Here is a 17,686-nt window from a genome sequence, read left to right on the forward strand (position 1 = left end):
CGAGTTCCCGAATCCCCGAGTCCTCGAGTCCCCAAATCCCCAAGTACCCGAATCTCTGAGTCCTTGAGTCCCCGAGTCCTCAAGTCCCCGAGTCCTCAAATCTCTGAGTACCCGAATCTCTGAGTCCCCGAATCTCTGAGTCCCTGCATCCCTGAGTTCCCGAATCCTCGAGTCCTTGAGTCCCCGAATCCCCGAATCCCTGAATCTCTGAGTCCTCGAGTTCCCGAATCCCCGAGTCCTCGAGTTCCCGAATCCCCGAGTCCTCGAGTTCCCGAATCCCCGAGTCCTCGAGTTCCCGAATCTCTGAGTCCTCGAGTTCCCGAATCCCCGAGTCCTCGAGTTCCCGAATCTCTGAGTCCTCGAGGTCCTCGAATCCCCGAATCCTCGAGTCCCCATACCACTTTCATGGCCAATGCCTCGCATACAAGCCTTTTGAATTTACAAGTTCGAGTCCCATAGACTTGCATTGAGTCCGAAGTTTGCGGTCGAACGATCGATTTGGCTCCAACGTTCAAAAGCGAACTGAACAATCCCAACAAACACTGCGAATGTAAACAGAGGATGACATGTGAAGAGGACAGGCAGGGGGCAGGCTGGGATCCTGTGTGTGCACTCAGCCCCTCCCCCCTCCTGTGGGCCCCCCCCCCTGGCAATGTGTGGCCACTTTAAGCTGAGCTGTGCAGCCTGCCATTCCCAGACGCCATTTCCTGGGAGATGAGAGAGGGAGTAGAGGCTGGAGGAGGCTGCAGACACCCAGGTGAGAGGTGCACAGGGGCCCAGGGGTGCAGGCTGGGGGCCCCCTCCATCTCTGGCCGGGTGCACAGCTCAGGCTTTGTTTCCGGCTCTCTTTGTGTTACAATGTAGCGATTGTTGCTCTGTGTGTGAGCTCAGCCTCCCCAGGCTTTCTGGAGCTACAGATCGCAGCATTCATTGGTCGTTGGCCATACGCGGGGCAAGCTGGCCGATCGCACCCTTGGGTGATGTGTGTGTTGGCGGTTTGGGGGGGCTCTTCTCTTGTATGGTCTGTAGATAGCGGGGGGGTTATGTCTGCATTCAGATGGAGATAAAGTCATTATAGAGACATGAAAACCCATCAAAGCCCACTGCTAGCATTCATTGGCCATACGCGGGGCAAGCTGGCCGATCGCACCCTTGGGTGATGTGTGTGTTGGCGGTTTGGGGGGGCTCTTCTCTTGTATGGTCTGTAGATAGCGGGGGGGTTATGTCTGCAATCAGATGGAGATAAAGTCATTATAGAGACATGAAAACCCATCAAAGCCCACTGCTAGCATTCATTGGCCATACATGGGGCAAGCTGGCCGATCGCACCCTTGGGTGATGTGTGTGTTGTCGGGTTTCGGGGATCCTCTCTTGTATGGTCTGTAGATGGGGGGGGTTACGTTTGCTTTCAGATGGAGATAGTCATTATAGAGACATGAAAAGCCATCACAGCCCACTGCTAGCATTCATTGGCCATACATGGGGCAAGCTGGCCGATCGCACCCTTGGGTGATGTGTGTGTTGTCGGGTTTCGGGGATCCTCTCTTGTATGGTCTGTAGATGGGGGGGGGGTTACGTTTGCTTTCAGATGGAGATAGTCATTATAGAGACATGAAAACCCATCACAGCCCACTGCTGTCATTCATGGGTCGTTGGCCATACATGGGGCAAGCTGGCCGATCGCACCCTTGGGTGATGTGTGTGTTGTCGGGTTTCAGGGATCCTCTCTTGTATGGTCTGTAGATAAGGGGGGGGGGGGTGTTATGTCTTTCAGATGGAGATAAAGTCATTATAGAGACATGAAAAGCCAATACAGCCCACTGCCATGGGTTGTTGACCATACGTGGGGCAAGCTGGCCAATCGTTTGTGTGGTGTGTATGTTGGCGGTAGATGGGGGGGGGGGGGGGGGGGTTATGTTTTGCTTTCAGATGGAGATAGTCATTATAGAGACATGAAAACCCATCACAGCCCGCTGCTAGTATTCATTGGTCGTTGGCCATACATGGGGCAAGCTGGCCGATCGCAACCTTGGCTGACGTGTGTGCCGGCTGGTTTTTTCTGTTTTTGTTTTTTTTTTTTTGGGGGGGGGGGGTCTCTTGTATGGTCTGTAGACGGGGGGGGGGGTTATCTATGCTTTCAGAGGTGGATAAATTTAATCATGAGACATTAAGTGCCTAGTTATACCGCTGTGATTTGCGAATTGAAATCGCATCTAGTGAATGTCGGTGTCGTAACGTGCGATTTTTGCTTCAGCAACATTTCTAAAGTCGTTCTCGCATGACTTTCTGCACTTTATTGCGATTTCACATACATAGAATGGAAATTGCAATGCAAATGGCAAGAAATCCTTGAAAATCTTCACAAGTTGCAACAAAGTCTTCAGAAATTGCGATTGAATGGCAGCGGTGTGACCGACTGCTACAACCTGTCCTGCCCCCACCACAGTCTGCCGATTGTTATCCGCATAGCACCCCATATATTTTATATATATATATATATATATATATTACACACACACCCCACTTTGGTGCCATTTAAATACCTGTAATAAAATCATTTCTTTTCGGATTCACTATAACATATGTGTCCTTATTTAGTCATGTGACTAAAATTAACAATCTCATTGGACTGAAAGTAACTGTCACTTTTTTTTCTTTCTTTTCTAAAACCTAAGTATCCTTCTCCTGGTATGTATCAACAGTTTATGTAATGTCTCAATCAGTGCCACTTGACTGTATCACTTACTTTGTACTGCGCCACAGCCTATGATGGCACTATATAAAATAACAGTGTTTGTATTCCGGGTTGGCTCGGTAGTTGTGGACGCACACTGTGTTCTCTGGGTGTTTTCAGTGGAGGTTGTACCTTTTTCTGTAATTGCTGTATATTCTGCTCCGTGGAAACATTTGATGTGTCTTGTATCGGGTAAACATTGTATGTCACTTTTGTACTGCACCGCTGTATATGATGGCGCTATATAAATGAGCAATAATGATGACTGACTCAGTTGTTGTGGCTGCACACTGTGTAGTGTGTTCAGTGTACATCAGTGGAGTGTGTATGTTGGTCACTGGAAAGAGTTGATGTGTTTTGTATCGGCTGTCATTGTAACTTTTTGTACTGCACCACTGTATATGATGGCGCTATATAAATGAGTAGTAGTAGTTGTGTGTGCAGGGGCGGACTGACCATTTGGAAATTCGGGAACTGCCCGAGGGCCCGGGGTCAGTAGGGGGCCCCATGAGATGCCCCTGGTACCTTTTTCATAGGCTTGTTTGAGTTTGGGCAAGGACACAGGGGCCCCATGATCCCCTATTGCCCGGGGGCCCCATGAGTTGTCAGTCCGCCCCTGTGTGTGTACATTTGATGTGTTTTGTATCGGGTAATCATTGTTTGCTTTATCACTTGTACTGCACCGCTGTATATGATGGCGCTATATAAATGAGCAGTACTGATGGTTGACTCGGTTGGTGTGTGTGTTGGTCAGTGGAAACATTTGATGTGTTTGTCACTTTTTTGTACTGCACCACTGAATGTGCTGGCGCTATATAAATGTAATGGTGTTATTTGTCTCCTCTGGAGAGGCTCGGTTGTAGCTGCACACTGTGTACTCTGTCTGTAGATTTTGTACCTTGTACTTGGTATATACTGGTCAATGGAAACCTTTTTTCTTTTTGTATATTTTATATCAGGTACCATTGTTTGTCACTTTTAGTACTGCACCACTGTATATGATGGCGCTATATGATTTCACCTTCTGGCCTGGCTTAGTTGTGGCTGCACACTGTGTACTTTGTATAGCGTGTGCATCAGGGGATATTGTTCCTTTTTGTGATGACTGTCTATCGCTGTATAACTTTTAGTGGAAGCGCCTTTTATGTGTTTATATTTTATTGTTCCTATCACTTTGTACTGCACCACTGGCTATGATGGTGCTATATGACCGATCAATAGTCTTTGTGCTCTGGGCTGGTGTGGCTGCACACTGTGTACTCTGCCTGTGTACATGTGTCCAGTGAACTTTGGAATTGTCAGTTATTGTTTGTATCACTTTGTACTGCACCACTGCATATGATGGCGCTATGTAAATTATTAGTAATATTAGTTTTTGTCCTCTGGGCCGACTCAGGTGTGGCTGCACACTGTGTGTGTGTGTACAGTATGCCTCGATTTGCTTTTTGTAATTGCTGCAGTTGTAGTTTGTTACACTTTTTGTACTGCACCACTGGTTATGATGGTGCTATATAAATTATATATATTTTTTTTTTCCTGGACTGACTCCATTGTTAATAAATAAATAAATATATATATATATACATACAATAAAAAATATTTCATTTATTCTTTAAATATATATATATATTATTTAAAAAGTAAAATAAATATTTTTTAATTGTGTGTGAGATAGATAGAGAGAGAGAGAGAGAAGATATATATATATATATATATATATAGTGTGTGTGTGTAAAATAAATATTTTTTAAGTAGTATGTATATTAGTGTGTGTATCTATCTATTATCTATCCTAATAAATATTTTTTAATTGTATGTATATGTATGTGTATATATATATATATATATATATATATATATATATATATATATATATATATATATATATATATATATATATATATATATATATATATATATATTAATATATATATATTATAAAAAAAAAATTTATTTTTTTTTTTGCTGCACACTGTGTGCTCTGCCTGTGTGCGTCAGGGAATATTGTACATGCTGTACAACTCTAAATGCTTTTTATATATTTACATTTTTTTTTTCTCTCCATGAGTTATCATTGTATCACTTTGTACTGCACCGCTGGATATGATGGTGCTATATGACATTTATTCTCCCTCCTCTGGGCTGGCTCAGTGGTTGTGGCCGCACACTGTGTGTGTGTGCTTTATCTGTGTATACAGCGTGCATCAATGAACTTTACACTTGCTGTAGAGTTATTGTTTTGTAACACCTTGTACTGCCCCACTGCCGATGATGGTGCTATATAAAAGTAATGTTTTTGTCCCGGACTGGCTCAGTTGTTGTGGCCGCACACTGTGTGCTTTATCTGTGTACACAGTGTGCATCAACAAACTTTGCAGATGCCGTAGAGCTTTTGCAACACCTTGTACTGCACCCCTGCAAAGGATGGCGCTATATAAATAATAGAAATATTTTTTTTTTCGTCCGGGACTAGCTCAGTTGTGGCCGCACACTGTGTGCTGTGTGGGTGCATGCAGTGTACATCAATGAATTGTGTACCTGCAGAACTATATACTAGTCAATGGGAACATTTTTATAGATTTTGTTTTTTTTTTTTTTGTAACACTTTGTACTGCACTACGGGACATGACGACGCTATACAACTTTGGTTGTTTTTTGTTTGTTTTTTTTTTTTCTTCCTCTTGTCCAGCTTACTTTTTTGCAGCACACTGTGTGCTTTGTGTGTATACAGTGTGCAGCAATACGTTTTTGTCTTTGTAGGACTCTATATATTTGTCAATGGAAACATTGTATAGATTATTTTATTTATTTATGGTATCCATTTGTAACACTTTGTACTGCACTACAGGACATGACGGCGCTATATAACTTGTTTTTTTTGCTCCTCTTGTTGCTGCACACTGTGCTGCATGTATACAGTGTGCAGCACTACGTTTTGTATCTGTAGAACTCTATGTACTTGTCAATGGAAACATTGTATAAATGTATTTATGGTATCAGTCTGTAACGCTTTGTACTGCACTACAGGACATGACGGCGCTATATAACTTGGGCCTTTTTTTTTTTTTTTGCTCCTTTTGTTGCTGCACACTGTGTGCTCTGCTTGAGTGCTGCATGTATACAGTGTGCAGCAATACGTTTTGTATCTGTAGAACTCTATATAGTCGTCAATGGAAACATTGTATAGATTTTTTTTCCTTTTTTTTCTCCTTTTTTTCTCTTTCTCCTCTTTTTTTTCTCCTCTTTTTTTTCTCCTCTTTTTCTCTCTCCTTTTTTTCTCTCTCTTTTTTTTTCTCTCTTTTTTTTTTTCTCTCTCTTTTTTCCCTCTCTCTTTTCTCCCGCTCTCTCTTTTCTCCCGCTCTCTCTTTTCTCCCGCTCTCTCTTTTCTCCCGCTCTCTCTTTTCTCCCGCTCTCTCTTTTCTCCCGCTCTCTCCCGCTCTCTCCCGCTCTCTCCCGCTCTCTCCCGCTCTCTCCCGCTCTCTCCCGCTCTCTCCCGCTCTCTCCCGCTCTCTCCCGCTCTCTCGCGCGCTCTCTCGCGCTCTCTTTTCTCTCTCTCGCGCTCTCTTTTCTCTCTCTCGCGCTCTCTTTTCTCTCTCTCGCGCTCTCTTTTCTCCCTCTCGCGCTCTCTTTTCTCCCTCTCGCGCTCTCTTTTCTCCCTCTCGCGCTCTCTTTTCTCCCTCTCGCGCTCTCTTCTTCTCCCTCTCGCGCTCTCTTCTTCTCCCTCTCGCGCTCTCTTCTTCTCCCTCTCGCGCTCTCTTCTTCTCCCTCTCGCGCTCTCTTCTTCTCTCTCTCGCGCTCTCTTCTTCTCTCTCTCGCGCTCTCTTCTTCTCTCTCTCGCGCTCTCTTCTTCTCTCTCTCGCGCTCTCTTCTTCTCCCTCTCGCGCTCTCTTCTTCTCCCTCTCGCGCTCTCTTCTTCTCTCTCTCGCGCTCTCTTCTTCTCTCTCTCGCGCTCTCTTCTTCTCTCTCTCGCGCTCTCTTCTTCTCTCTCTCGCGCTCTCTTCTTCTCTCTCTCGCGCTCTCTTCTTCTCTCTCTCGCGCTCTCTTCTTCTCTCTCTCGCGCTCTCTTCTTCTCTCTCTCGCGCTCTCTTCTTCTCTCTCTCGCGCTCTCTTCTTCTCTCTCTCGCGCTCTCTTCTTCTCTCTCTCGCGCTCTCTTCTTCTCTCTCTCGCGCTCTCTTCTTCTCTCTCTCGCGCTCTCTTCTTCTCTCTCTCGCGCTCTCTTCTTCTCTCTCTCGCGCTCTCTTCTTCTCTCTCTCGCGCTCTCTTCTTCTCTCTCTCGCGCTCTCTTCTTCTCTCTCTCGCGCTCTCTTCTTCTCTCTCTCGCGCTCTCTTCTTCTCTCTTCTCGCGCTCTCCCTCTCTCTTTTCTCTCCCTCGCGCTCTCTCTTTTCTCTCCCTCTCCCTCTCTCTTTTCTCTCCCTCTCCCTCTCTCTTTTCTCTCTCTCTCCCTCTCTCTTTTCTCTCTCTCTCTCTTTTCTCTCTCTCTCTCTCTCTCTCTCTCTTTTCTCTCTCTCTTTTCTCTCCCTCTCCCTCTCTCTTTTCTCTTTCTCTCCCTCTCTCTTTTCTCTTTCTCTCCCTCTCTCTTTTCTCTTTCTCTCCCTCTCTCTTTTCTCTCCCTCTCCCTCTCTCTTTTCTCTCCCTCTCCCTCTCTCTTTTCTCTCCCTCTCCCTCTCTCTTTTCTCTCCCTCTCCCTCTCTCTTTTCTCTCCCTCTCCCTCTCTCTTTTCTCTCCCTCTCCCTCTCTCTTTTCTCTCCCTCTCCCTCTCTCTTTTCTCTCCCTCTCCCTCTCTCTTTTCTCTCCCTCTCCCTCTCTCTTTTCTCTCCCTCTCTCTTTTCTCTCCCTCTCTCTTTTCTCTCTTTTCTCTCCCTCTCTCTTTTCTCTCTTTTCTCTCTCTCTCTTTTCTCTCTATGTGCTGCATGTATACAGTGTGCAGCAATACATTTTGTATCTGTAGAACTCTATGTACTTGTAAATAGAAGCATTCTATCAATTTTTTTTATTTTTTTATTTTTTGGTATCAGTGTGTAACACTTTGTACTGCACTACAGGACATGACGTCACTATATGACTTGGTCTTTTTTTTAATTTTTGCTCCTCTTGTTGCCGCACACTGTGTGCTGCATGTATACAGTGTGCAGCAATAAGGTTTGTATCTGTAGAAGTCTACATACCTTTCAATGGAAACATTGTATAGATTATTCTTTTTCGCTCCTCTTGCTGCTGCACACTGTGTGCTGCATGTATACAGTGTGCAATACTTTTTTTTTTTTTGTATCTGTAGAACTCTATATACTCATCAATGGAAACATTTGATATCTTTGTTATCTGTATCCGTTTTATTGTTTGTAACACTTTGTACTTCCCCACAGTCTGTGATGGTGCTATTTCTCCCCTGCAGTGGGCGGGCCGGGTGGTTGTGTGGAATGTGTACACTTCCATTGTGTGCTGGGACAGGACATTGTGACACTTGTCACCTCCATGCAGTACCGCCCCCCCTCCCATTGTATTCCCCCAGATGTTGTGTGTACACACGGACCGCGTCCTCAGGAGGCGCAGGGCGCGCTTTGTGTACAGCGAACGTTTTATGACCTCAGGATTTACACAAGGATAAGGATCATTATTTACAGCCCTGGGATCTGATTGGACGGCTGATGATTATTGTCACCTCTTTGAAAATGAGGATCTTTATCCTGGTGTTGGCTTTGGAAATTGAACTGGTTGTCAGGCTCCTCCTCCTTTTTGTGAGGCTTTTTTTCCTGCTTTAGGTCTTAAAAATGTGGTTGCATTTGGGTTGTTAATATATACCGCTAGCTGTGACTTCAAATGCAGCATCATGCATTAACAATTCACATACTGTTTATGTAAAACACTTTTTCGCTGTGAACCAAGGGTACCCAATGATGGGGTACTATTCCTCCCAGTGACACCAATGATGGGGTACTATTCCTCCCAATGACACCAATGATGGGGCACTATTCCTCCCAGTGACACCAATGATGGGGCACTATTCCTCCCACTGACACCAATGATGGGGCACTATTCCTCCCACTGACACCAATGATGGGGCACTATTCCTCCCACTGACACCAATGATGGGGCACTATTCCTCCCAATGACACCAATGATGGGGCACTATTCCTTCCACTGACACCAATGATGGGGCACTATTCCTCCCACTGACACCAATGATGGGGCACTATTCCTTCCACTGACACCAATGATGGGGCACTATTCCTCCCACTGACACCAATGATGGGGCACTATTCCCCCCACTGATACCAATGATGGGGCACTATTCCTCCCAATGACACCAATGATGGGGCACTATTCCTTCCACTGACACCAATGATGGGGCACTATTCCTTCCACTGACACCAATGATGGGGCACTATTCCTTCCACTGACACCAATGACGGGGCACTATTCCTTCCACTGACACCAATGATGGGGCACCATTCCTCCCACCGACGCCAATGACGGGGCGCCGTTCCTCCCACCGACGCCAATGACGGGGCGCCGTTCCTCCCACCGACGCCAATGACGGGGCGCCGTTCCTCCCACCGACGCCAATGACGGGGCGCCGTTCCTCCCACCGACGCCAATGACGGGGCGCCGTTCCTCCCACCGACGCCAATGACGGGGCGCCGTTCCTCCCACCGACGCCAATGACGGGGCGCCGTTCCTCCCACCGACGCCAATGACGGGGCGCCGTTCCTCCCACCGACGCCAATGACGGGGCGCCGTTCCTCCCACCGACGCCAATGACGGGGCGCCGTTCCTCCCACCGACGCCAATGACGGGGCGCCGTTCCTCCCACCGACGCCAATGACGGGGCGCCGTTCCTCCCACCGACGCCAATGACGGGGCGCCGTTCCTCCCACCGACGCCAATGACGGGGCGCCGTTCCTCCCACCGACGCCAATGACGGGGCGCCGTTCCTCCCACCGACGCCAATGACGGGGCGCCGTTCCTCCCACCGACGCCAATGACGGGGCGCCGTTCCTCCCACCAATGATGGGGGACCTTTAAACTCTCATTGACACCAGAGTATCTTCTCCCAATGGCCACAGTCTGGGCCCTTCAAAGTCTGAAGGACCGTAAACTGGCCCTTTGTTTAAAAAGTTTGGAGACCCCAGGTCTAAATCATAAAAGCATCACAAGTAGGTGGTCCGAACCACCCAGAACGAACACCATCCTCAACCATAAACCAAGCACCCCCCACCGCCTATGACCCAACCCCCAGGACAGGCCCAACCAAACCTCCCCCAGGGGAATGCCTGCCAAACTCCCCCCCGATCTGGGAAGAGCTGAGGAACCCACCCACGCCTAACTAATCCCCGCTGATGGTGCTCTCCCCCGGGGGAGGTTTGGTAGGGCCTGTCCTTGGGGGCGGTGGGGGGTGCTTGGGTTTTGGTTGGGGTTCATTCAGGTGGGTCGAGGCACCTACTTGTAATGCTTTTACTAAATTTTGACATTTTCTCTGAGTATTAGCCCGGTGGGTGCGCACGCCTACTCTCTTCTGTTGGTTTGCACTCTACACAAATACCTGGAAGTTGCTCCTCTCAGGCGTGGATGAGGCCTCCATGTTCCTAAAGGAGTCCTGGACATTCCGGGTTTCCTATTACAAGACTGAACTGTAGGAAGTGCTGTGAATTTGGGGGGGGGGGGAACAAAACAAAAACAAACTTGCAATGTATATAGATCACCTTTTTATTTTTCTTAGAACCGGTTCTTTGTCTGGTCGGGCTGGTCTGGTAGAAGGTTGTCGCACTTCCCGCATACCTGTCCTAAGGGGGCACCCCGACTTATCACCTGCCACGGTTCTCCGTTTTCTCCTCGACTTTCCTTTTCTTTGAATGTCCCGTCTCCGGAGTCGACAAATCTGTCTCGATCATTTTAGAATATTGTTACGTTGTGTTCCTCACCATTAAAGCCCAATTGGGGGAATACAATAAAACACGAATGACAGTCTTCTAGTGCTATGGCCCTTATAAAATTACAATTTTTAAGTTTTTAAAATGGGTTCCACCACTCCTTCACCAGGACTGAACACAGGATGCAGCTTGGATGGACTCCGAGATCTCTATTCCTTCCAGTATTAGAGCCCATTTACACTTGTGCGACTTTTCATGGGACATGTTTCCCAATGAGTACCATTCACACTTGTGAGGCTTCAAATCGCAGCGACTTGACAGTAATTCCTGCACTTTTGGTCCGACTTTCATGCACCCTTGAGGGACACAGACTTCAATGTAACCCCCCCCCCCCCCACCCGCCCAAAGTCACGTGAATCTCCCAAGCTTTGACCATCTCACTGGGCACTGTTCAATCCATCATCCGAAAATGGAAAGACTCTGGCACAACTGCCAACCTACCAAGACATGGCCGTCCACCTAACCTGACCGGCCGGGCAAGGAGAGCATTCATCAGAGAAGCAGCCAAAAGGCCCATCATGGGAACTCTGGAGGAGCTGCAGAGATCACAGCTCAGGGGGGAGAATCTGTCCTCAGGACAACTATTAGTCGTCACTCCGCAAATCTGGCCTTTATGGAAGAGTGACAAGAAGAAAGCCATTGTTGGAGGAAAGCCATAAGAAGTCCCATTTGCAGTTTTCAGGAAGCCATGTGGGGGGCACAGCAAACATGTGGAAGAAGGGACTCTGGTCAAATGAGACCAAAACTGAACTTTTGGGCCGAAAAGCAAAATGCTATGTGTGGCGGAAAATGAACACTGCGCATCACCCTGAATGCACAATCCCTACTGTGAAACATGGTGGTGGTGGCAGCATCATGTTGTGGGAATGCTTTTCTTCAGCAGGGACAGGGAAGCTGGTCAGAGTTGATGGGAAGGTGGATGGAGCCAAATACAGGGAAATCTTAGAAGAAAACCTGTTAGAGTCTGCAGAAGACTTGAGACCGGGGCGGAGGTTCACCTTCAAAATAGCTCAAACTCTGTCAGATTGGATGGAGGGCGTCTGGAAACAGCAATTTTCAGGTCTGGCCACAGATCCTCCATTGGATTTGGGTCTGGACTGTGACTGGGCCATTCTAACACATGAAGATGCTTTGATCTGAACCATTCCATTGTAGCTCTGGCTGGAGGTTTCGGGTCGTTGTTCTGCTGGAAGGGGAACCTCCGCCCCGGTCTCAGGTCTTCTGCAGACTCTAACAGGTTTTCTTCTAAGGTTGCCCTGTATTTGGCTCCATCCATCTTCCCATCAACTCTCACCAGCTTCCCTGTCCCTGCAGAAGAAGAGCATCCCCACCACATGATGCTGCCACCACCACCACGTTTCACAGTGGGGATGGTAAGTTCAGGGCAGGGGCGGACTGACAACTCATGGGACCCCCGGGCAATAGGGAATCATTGGGCCCCTGTGTCCTCATCCACACTCAAACCAAACTCAAAGCCTATGAAAGGTACCAGGGGCATCTCATGGGGCCCCCCTACTGACCCCGGGCCCTTGGCGGTGCCCGAGTTCCCAAATGGTCAGTCCGCCCCTGGTTCAGGGTGATGTGCAGTGTTTAGAAATAAGAAAACAAAAAATGTTGAAAACCATTTTAGCATTTTCCTTCCAATTCATAATTATGGGCTACTTTGTGTTGGTCTATCACATCCAATCCCGATAAAATACGTTAACATTTTTGGTTGTAACATGACAAAATGTGGAATATTTTCAAGGGGGAGGAAGACTTTTTTTTTTTTTTTTTTTTTCAAGGCGCTGTATTAGATCATTTTGGTAAATCCTAAAGGAAAATTTGTATAGTGTATGGCCAACGTTGGTGAGCAGCAATAGTACTGCACGGTGACTGCACTTCACTGCTCCTCTCTCAGCTCCGGTTTGTCATTGGCTGAGAACTGATCATGTGAGATGCAGATCTGTCTCCTGGTGATTGATGGATCTTCTACAACCAGAAGCTGGCTATCTTTATAAGCATTTTATCTTGATTGTTTCCTACAACAGAGTCCTGGGGGCAGGGAGGGGTGTTATCAGTATTCTCCAAGGTGTCACTTCATTGCTGCTGAATAGTCACCTCCTACCCTCCCCCCACCTGTCTCCAAGACCCCCACATACATGATTAGAGCCTAAATATAGAGCCCTTCTGTCCCTGGAGACTTCCACCACCATCCTCCATAGAGGACATTTACACTCTGCCCCCCCCCCCCCTCCCCACAGTCACACACTGTTATACATTTATATAGCTCTGACACATACCGCAGCGCTGTACAGAGATCACTGAGCCAGTCCCATCAGTCTCTGTACCACAGGAGCTTACACTCTAATGTCCCCTCCCCCACAGTCCCATCAGTCTCTGTACCAGAGGAGCTTACGCTCTAAGGTCCCCTCCCCCACAGTCGCATCAGTCTCTGTACCAGAGGAGCTTACACTCGAATGCCCCCTCCCCCACAGCTGCATCAGTCTCTGTACCAGAGGAGCTTACATTCTAATGTCCCCTTCCCCACAGTCCCATCAGTCTCTGTATCAGAGGAGCTTACACTCTAATGTCCCCCCTCCCCCACAGTCCCAGTACCAGAGGAGCTTACGCTCTAATGTCCCCTCCCCCCACAGTCACATCAGGCTCTGTACCAGAGGAGCTTGCACTCTAATGTAACCTCCCCCCACAGTCCCAGTACCAGAGGAGCTTACACTCTAATGTCCCCTCCCCCACAGTCACACACTATTATTATTATATATATCTGACATATACCGCAGCGCTGTACTGGGAGAATGAAGAAATGAAATCCGTTCGGTTTTCCAGGGACTTTCCCGGGGGGGGGGCGGGGTGTCGGTCTGGTTTCGTTACACAAGGAATGCGGATAAGATGGAGACATTTTCTGTCACAATTACAAATCGGGGAATTTTTCGATGTGATACATTTTGTACCTTCGATGCTTCGTCAGGGTTTCACCTGAAGGTGATCGATGATCTATTGATCGGTCACCATGGTGGGGGTGCGATTTGGGGATGACTGTTCATTGGATGACGTTCACAGTAGTGATGTTCCATTGAATGCTCACACAAGTTAGAATCGGACGGTACAATCTGCTGTTCTGCTGTGTTCATGCAATCGGAGTGTAATGTACATAGTTAGTCTGGCTGAAAAAAGACAAAAGTCCATCCAGTTCAACCATTTAAAAAAAAAAAAAAAAAAAAAAAAAAAAAACGTTCTAAACCTACAGCCACAGTTGATCCAGAGGAAGGCAAAAAAACCCAGCAAAGCACGATCCAATCTGCTCCTGCAGGGGAAAAAATTCCTTCCTGATCCCCCGAGAGGCAATCGGATATTCCCTGGATCAACTTTCCCTATAAATGTTATATCCAGTTATATTCTGTGTATCCAAGAAAGAATCCAGGACTTTCCTACAGCAATCCACTGAGCTGGCCACAACCAACTCTGGAGGGAGACTATTCCACATTCTCACAGCTCTTACTGTGAAGAAACCTTTCTGTGGTTGGAGATTACATTTCTTTTCCTCCAGACCTAAAGAGCGCCCCCTTGTGCTCTGTGATGACCTCAGGGGGGATAACCACACCGAGTTCACTATATGAACCACTGACGTATTATACATGGAGATCATATCCCCCCTTATGTATTATACATGGAGATCATATCCCCCCTTATGTATTATACATGGAGATCATATCCCCCCCTTATGTATTATACATGGAGATCATATCCCCCCTTATGTATTATACATGGAGATCATATCCCCCCCCTTATGTATTATACATGGAGATCATATCCCCCCCCTTATGTATTATACATGGAGATCATATCCCCCCCTTATGTATTATACATGGAGATCATATCCCCCCTTATGTATTATACATGGAGATCATATCCCCCCCTTATGTATTATACATGGAGATCATATCCCCCTTATGTATTATACATGGAGATCATATCCCCCCTTATGTATTATACATGGAGATCATATCCCCCCTTATGTATTATACATGGAGATCCTATCCCCCCCTTATGTATTATACATGGAGATCCTATCCCCCCCTTATGTATTATACATGGAGATCCTATCCCCCCCTTATGTATTATACATGGTGATCATATCCCCCCTTATGTATTATACATGGAGATCATATCCCCCCCTTATGTATTATACATGGAGATCATATCCCCCCCTTATGTATTATACATGGAGATCCTATCCCCCCCTTATGTATTATACATGGTGATGATATCCCCACCCCTTAATCTCCTCCATGCCTCGTATCAGTTTAGTTGCCCTTCTCTATACTTTCTCCAGTTCCCCAATGTTCTTTTTGTGAATTGGTACCCAAAACTGAACTGCATATTCCAGATGAGGTCTTACTAATGATTTGTACCGGGGGGGGGGGGTGATATCTCTCTCTCTGGAGTCTATACCTCTCCTAATACAAGAGAGGATTTTGTTCGCTTTAGAAGCCGCAGCTTGGCATTGCTGCCATTATTAAGCTTGTGATCTCCCAGATCCCCCAGATCCTTCTCCACCACTGACCCCCCCAGTATGTATGATGCATATTCTTAGCCCCCAAGTGCAGAACCTTACATTTATCAACATTAAATCTCATTTGCCCCATAGTCCCCCAATTACACAGAGCATTGAGGTCGGCTTTATTCCCCGGCACAGCTTGGTGTCATCTGCAAAGACTGAAACCCCCGACACCATATCGTGTGTATATGTATGTATGTGTGTGTGTATATAATCTCAAAAGTAGGGGTTCCCCACTAATAACACTGAACCTTGGGGTAAACCACTGATGACCCCAGACCATTCAGAGTGAATCATTAACCACTACTCCTGAATACCATCTTTTAGCCAGTTTTATATCCATTTATATTCTGATTTTTCCAGCCTATAGACTTTACCTTACACATTAGCTGTGTGTGGGGAACTGTCCAAGTCTACGACGTCCACCGCCACCCCTCTGTCCAAGTCTACGACGTCCACCGCCGCCCCTCTGTCCAAGTCTACGACGTCCACCGCCGCCCCTCTGTCCAAGTCTACGACGTCCACCGCCGCCCCTCTGTCCAAGTCTACGACGTCCACCGCCGCCCCTCTGTCCAAGTCTACGACGTCCACCGCCGCCCCTCTGTCCAAGTCTACCACGTCCACCGCCACCCCTCTGTCCAAGTCTACCACGTCCACCGCCACCCCTCTGTCCAAGTCTACCAGGTTTTATTGCCAAAGTTTCATTGAACAAGCTGATTGGCTCCCAGGCACAACTGCACCAGATTCTATGTGCTCCAGATTTTCAGTAAATCTTTCCCAAAGTGTAACTTCTGTCTGCTGTCTCCTCCTTCTGCTATCAGTTTTCCTGACACCAGGAGAAAAACGGTGACACGGGAGGGTCCTCCAGCAGATTGACAGTCTCAGCTCTATTCCTGTGTGGGGGGGGGGGTGTCCCTTCTCTCCAATCCGCTCTGAGCTCTCCTCGCTGAGCTCTGTGTCATTTCAGCTCTCCGCCCCCTTTGTACTGAATTCTCAGACAAGCACTGTAAATTGTAACTTCAGCCCTTTAAATGGAGGTAAACAGGTACAACTTATGTCTCTGTGTATCACCTGTGGCCAGTCACGTCACTGGGGATATGGAGGGTTTACAACGACTTTAACATCACTTACCCTATAGGCGATCCCCTATATGTCACACCCCGTAGGTGACGCGCCCCCCCCCCCCCCCCGTACGTCAGGCCCTGTAGGCTACCCCCTTACGTCGAGCCCAGTAGATCCCTGTGTAGGCGACCTCTGTACGTTGGGCCCTATACTGTAGGTGATTCCCGATACATTGTTTACATGTGAATTTATCATATTTCTGGGTCACATCTTATCAGAAGACGAGGTACTTAAAGGACTCATCCACACATAAGTGATCATTTAGTCCCGGATGGTGCCTGATGGGCGGAGTCAGGATTTGTCTCCCGACATCTCCCTGCCACAATCTTTGGCATCGATTTTTATTTGGTCATTTGCAGCACAGTAAATCGTCCCGTTCATTCCCTCACTGATCAGAAGAGTCTTATGTGGTCGAGTGTTATCGATCGACTAAATATCGATCAAAATTCGGGATTCTCTGTAGTGTCCAATCGTGGGCCGCTGAACGCAGTTTGCACCTTTTTCATATTTCCATAGATACAATTCCTGCTATTGAAATCCAGTGGAAATCCTATAGGTGTGCGTGTGACCGTGCGTGCGTGTGACCGTGCGTGCGTGTGGCTGTGTGTGGCCAGTTTTAAGCCTTCTTGAGCCTAAAATGGCAGTTAACGTAAAATAACGGCCGCAGAGTCTCCTCTTCCTTTTTTTTTTTTTTTTTTTTTTTTTTTTCTGGATCCGGAATGTGTGGCCAGGCGTGGGAACTCGCACACACGGTGAAGATTAGAATCGTCTCACACACATTTCAATGGACTGGTAGAAGGTTGGAAGGTTCCTCGTACGCCCGCAGCCTTCCCATCTGCCGCCGGATTGTGATAACGATGACGTTTCTGTCGTGTCCAGACACGGATCTCGCAGTAAAATTGGAAGATATTTGCCCGGTAAAACCTGTTCTTAGGTTTTGTCAGCGAGTCGTCTCTGGTTTCTCTAAGTCTCAAAGGAGTTCCATCACTGGAGCGTCCAACGGCTGAGCGACCGCTGCTCCGGGTCCCTGGGCGAATCTCGGCCCGTCATTTTTAGGACTGTGTCTGGTGATAGAAGGTATGACGTACCCGGTGCTGAAAATGTAAGGAGATCAGGGACTCGCTGGGCAGGGCAACGGCCCGCAGCGCGTTGAAGAACCCCAACTTGGTGACCTGTAATATACTGTGGGGGAGATTTACTAAAACTGGTGACCTCGGAATCTGGGGCAGCTGTGCATGGCGGTCTACCTTCAGTTTGGCAATAAAACCTGGAAGCTGATTGGTTTCTATGTCGAGCTGATCCAGATTTTGCAGTGTTAGTAAATCCCTGTGTATCCAGGGCC

At 47.4% G+C, this 17,686-nt stretch overlaps 1 protein-coding gene across 1 annotated transcript in view; it reads left to right on the plus strand.

Moving 5' to 3' along the window:
- The first annotated feature begins 659 nt into the window (after positions 1-659).
- Positions 660-17,686, plus strand: part of EPB41L5 (erythrocyte membrane protein band 4.1 like 5) — a 72,201-nt gene continuing 55,174 nt past the window's right edge. The window contains exon 1 of the mRNA XM_089655604.1: positions 660-757. The gene's annotated coding sequence lies outside the window, so the exon portion shown is untranslated. The remainder of the gene's footprint in view (positions 758-17,686) is intronic.

The sequence above is a fragment of the Staurois parvus genome, unplaced genomic scaffold (assembly GCF_062004578.1).
Source record: "Staurois parvus isolate SC_StPar_1 unplaced genomic scaffold, SC_StPar_1.0 ptg000855l, whole genome shotgun sequence".
Classification (NCBI taxonomy): domain Eukaryota; kingdom Metazoa; phylum Chordata; class Amphibia; order Anura; family Ranidae; genus Staurois; species Staurois parvus.